Genomic DNA, 5,057 nt, shown 5'->3' with positions numbered 1-5,057 from the left:
TGCTAGTTCCCCAAGACTCCAGTGACATGAAGTGCACACAACCCTTGCTCTGTTTCACAGAAAAGGAGACAAGGGTTGCAGTTCTCAGCTGTAACAGGGCCTACAAAATTCCACCTTATGGTGGCGGTAGGTCAGATGGAGAGAGGGAACAATAGATGGAGCGCAGAAGACGTTTAGAACAGAGAGACTATTCTGTACGATACTGTGGTATCCATTTGTCCAAACCCCTGAAACTGTACAACACAGACAGTGAACCCCAATGTCAACTCTGGACTTTAGCTAATAATAATGTATCAATATGAGCTCATCGAACAAACTGATAGTTGCTAGAAGGACGGGGGCTGAGGGATGGGTGAAAAAGGTGAAGGGATTAAGAAGTACAGATTGGTAGTTACAAAATAGTCACAGGGATGTGAAATATAGTACGGAGAATATAATCAATAATGTTGTAAACACTATGTAGGGTGTCAGATGGGTACTGGACTTATCGGTGGATCATTTTATAGATTGTATAAATGTCTAACCACTGCACTGTATACTAGAAACTGATACAAAATAATATTGAATGTCAACTATAATTAAATATATAATTAAATTAAATATTCACAGAATGTATAGTACAGTGTGGGGAATATAGTCAATGGTACCATAATAGCTACATACGATGTCAAATGAGTAGTAGACTTGGTGGGGTTACCACTTTGTGCAAATGTCTAATCACTATGTTGTTCTGTACACATAATAAAAAAAGGGAGGGGTGGCAGTGGGAGTGAGCTCATCAGTTGTAACAAATATACCACACTCATGCAAGATGTCAATGATAGGGGAAACTGTGGTACATGGGAACTTTGTACTTTATGCTCAGTTTTTCTGTAAACCTAAAAATGCTCTAACAAATAAAATCTAGAACCCCAGACTTGAGTTTTCCCTCAGGGAACCCAGATGAACCAGAGCAGCCCTGTCCAGAGTGTATAACCAATAAGGATATTTCCTTGGGTCCATCATTCTCAGGGACAGCCATCCGTTTAGATACTGCTGAAATTATGTGTCTGTGGCAGACACTCAGCCAAGGGACATCTTCATCGATAGGGTCCTCCATAGACAGACAACAGAATGAGCAAAGGCTGGAGTCTAGACAGAGACTGTTCTCAGGGTTTCAAAACGAATCAAGGGTCCTTCCACTAACTGAGGCTGCCCACTCAGCCTCAGGCAGGCTAATGTCCCCCGCCGCACCCTCCCAAAGGCAGCTTCAGCTTGGCGGCCTCTGGAGGACCCTTCATCAGACGGCAGCTCTTTGGACACGACAGGTCTCGCTGCCGCTGGCCCACTGCGGCCTGCTGTGAGTACAAATCCCACCCACACCAACAGCCAGAGGATGCCAATGATGAGTGTTCAAAACACATCCTAGCAGGGTGAGAGTCAGTATTCCCTGTCCTTCGAAGGGTTGAAAACGAGAGCTCTTGGCCAGGTTAACCAGAAAGATAAACCTTTCTGAGCCCATTTCCTCACTTCCCTGCCTACCGCAGAGTGAGGTCTAGAGGGTTAGGCAAAAACTGCATAGGAAGTGATGTGAAGATTACAGTGTGTGTGGGAGACTTTGAACTAATGCAGGTAAGGCAGGCTATCGACGTATTATCGTCTTAACTACACAGGGTAGGTTTAGGGTAGCTGGCTAATTAATCCCCTAAGAAGAAAAAACATGATGAAGACAATCATCTTAGAACACAAAAGGGATCTGGGCCCATAGTTCACACGTATTTCAGACATTCTCTATGCCATTAACTATGCGTCTGTGGCAAAACTGACCCATTCTTCCCAAGCTCGCACTGTGTAGGCACAATTTTACGAATTCCTCTCATCTGCTGCACCAGCTACCACCTCTCCAGCCATTTTGTTTGTTCTTCTGAAGATGTGTTAAAATCTCGTGCCCACTGTTTTCTCCTCTTGGCATTCTTTGTACTTAAAGGTTTGTAGGTTTTTCCTATCTTTTTAGAAGGGTTTCAGTGGGGAAGTAGGATACATTCATAGAGTGCTCTGCTTATTGAAGTAAATATGACATTGGTATGTTAGACCTGATTTCTGATTCCATGGTGTAGGGTTGATAGTTCTGTGAATTTCCAGGGCATTTCTGCTGAGAAGTGAGAGTGATCTCAGGAAATATGGAGGAACCAAGGCAGGAACCATCTGCATTCTCTCACCCAGGAAAAGATGGCTCCAGAAACTCCAGTCTCTGATGACACAGTCAAGAGGGCCTCATCCCTAAGGCAAGAAGACAGTGCTGTGGCAGGGGAGCTCGGGGGATGGGGCTTGGGAACCCTTCGGTCCTCACTAACCCGCCATTCAGCAAAATATCCCCCAAGCAGTCATTCACACCTGTTCACTTACTCCATCATCACTGATTCAGACAAGTATTTTCCCTTGGAATCCCTTCTCCTTATCCACTGGTTGTTTCATTCATTCAGTCAACTTTTACCAAGCACTTCCTATGAACCATGAGTTGTGCTATGGACTGTGAACACAAAAATAAACAAGATGGGATATTCACTACCACGGAACAACTATTGTAGCTGGAGAAACACAAGACATAATGTTGTCTTGGTGGGACCAGAGTGGTTGGAGAAGTTAGTTCTACCTGGAGTGGTGGAGGAAGCCTTCAAAGAGACATGTCTTGAAGAACGATTCAGATTGAATCAGAGAAGGCAAAGGAACAGTGGGCAGAGAACTCGGGTAGGAAAAACCAAGAATCCCCATGAAAAGCTGCTGATATTAAGTTATAGCTCCTTGACATGAATTATGATGAATAGTTTAATAGGTAGTCTCCAGGAAACAACAGAGTACAGGGGGCTTAAGAAGTACAATATCTACATATTGATAAATATGATGTGTAGGGAAAAAAAAACAATAAACTCTACATTCTTATATTCAGCATTAGTTAAGAGCATAGTTGAAAACAAAGGCCACAGTTTTGATAGATCTTGAGAGAAGGAGAAAGCTGCTGACACAAGTATTTTGAGAATACAAAGCACTGAGCTCACAGTTATGTCTTTTTACAAAGTTACCACAGAAGGTGAAGAACATCCCTAAGTTAAACACCTCAAAGACACTCAAATATATAAACGCTAACCAGTTTGACAAATTCATATTCTCTATCTTGTCCAACTGAGTCGAGGCTAATTTGTTTGCAAAAATTCTCCTGGGACATTCATTTGTAAATTATAAAAGCCTTATTATTACCTCTTCTGGAATGTAACCCTGAATCTCTCGGCTATGCTTGCTTTGCCTGGTTGTTTATGGAGAATTGCATTGCCTTGCTATTTTGTTTGTTTTAGGAAATTGTATTTGTTATAAAATGTTTATTATAGGACATTCGTTTACTCATCTTAATTATAATGTACACATCACCACTGTGACAATTAGCTCACTATCATGACCTCACTAATTTTATTCTGGAAAGTTCATCTGTATATAGTGGCTTTACTTTACTTATGAATCAGAAAGTATCAAGAATTTATCTTGGCTTTCACCCTAGTCTGGTTTGAGAAATAAACGGGATTCTGATCAGATTCATGCCTTCAGAAACAATGCAAAGTGAGTTTTCCACAACACAAATACATAAAAAGTTGAGATGAGTAATGCTAGAGATGAACACCACAAACAGCTCTGAAGTATGTAGGCGTCTTTGTAACTGAGCTCCTGTGTATATATTGTGCATTCAGCTTTGCCCAACTCTCCCGAGAGGCGCTTACTCAGGATTATCTGCACCAGGATTAACCTGGGGTGGGGGGGGGGGCATTTTTGCAGGTCTGTCCTTGGCCGTCACCAACTGCTTGACTAGTTCTTAGCATCACGAGGCAACATGGCCTCTTCTGACTACTGTATTCCCAACACTTGTAGCAGTGCCTGGCACGTACAGGTCATGCAATGAAAATGTATTGATTGAATGAACCTAAATGAATAAACTAATTCCAACCTCCATTTCCTGTGGCATGTATTGTGCTGTACAATAAGCCTTGCTTCTTTTTTTCCCATGACACACACAACCCTAGTTTACCACATTGAAGAAAGCCCTGCAAAATGGAATTACCACCTCAGTGGTGGGGGAGGGGTGGAAACATACAATCAAAAAACATCACTGTTATAACTGGTCATCTCCCTCACTTTACTGAAGATGATACACAGCCCAGAGAGAAGATACAGTTGCCTCTGGCTTTTGTTTTCCCTACTTATTGAACACCTGCTAGAAACTGGGACTGCACAGGGTGACAGACAAAGCTCCACCCTCACAAAGCTCGCTGTCCAGTGAGCACGGAGGTTCCAAGCACTGGTCCTCAAACCAGGCGAGGCCAGCACACCAGAATCCCCTGGAGGCCTTATTAAAAGTAGAGAGTGTCCATCAGTGAACGCCAAAGCTGGAGCAAACGGATATTGTCTCAAAGACTCTCACTACAAGACAGGTATTAATTACAAAGGCGAAAGCTGGCAGGACCACCTTAACCTATGACCAAAGTTACTACTGGCAGGGATGGAACTTATCGACTGCAGGGGCCTCCAGACATAATGGATAGAAAAGGACACATCATCACTCCTTGGCATGACAGACACCCCAGAGTGCATTACCCAAATCCAATCATGAGCAATCAAGACACACCCACATTAAGCGACATGCTGTGAAATCACCGATCTGTACTCTGTAATGATGCCAATGTCGTAAAAAATAAACAAAGCCTCAGGAAATGTTCCAGGTTAAGAGAAGCTAATGAGACATGACAATGAAATGCAAAGCCTTGGATTTAGTTTTTCTATAAAAAAACATTGTTGGACCATTGGCCAAATCTGAAAAAAGTTTTTAAATTAAATAGTAGTATTTATTGATGTTAGTTTCCTGATTTTGATCATTATAGTGTATACAAGGGCTGACAATTAAATTCACAAACTCATCCTAGAAAAAGTACTACATACCTCATTGCTGAATATCTTTACAGCCACCTTCGAAGTATGCCCCTTGAGAAGCTGTGCCCCGATGTCAGCACCTACTCCATCCTTCAAAGCAATTTTGG

The sequence above is a fragment of the Rhinolophus sinicus genome, chromosome 2 (assembly GCF_057876585.1).
Source record: "Rhinolophus sinicus isolate RSI-liver-muscle chromosome 2, RSI-T2T, whole genome shotgun sequence".
Taxonomy (NCBI): Eukaryota; Metazoa; Chordata; class Mammalia; order Chiroptera; family Rhinolophidae; genus Rhinolophus; species Rhinolophus sinicus.
The sequence above is the reverse complement of the archived record's forward strand: the minus strand, read 5'-3'. Positions refer to the sequence as shown.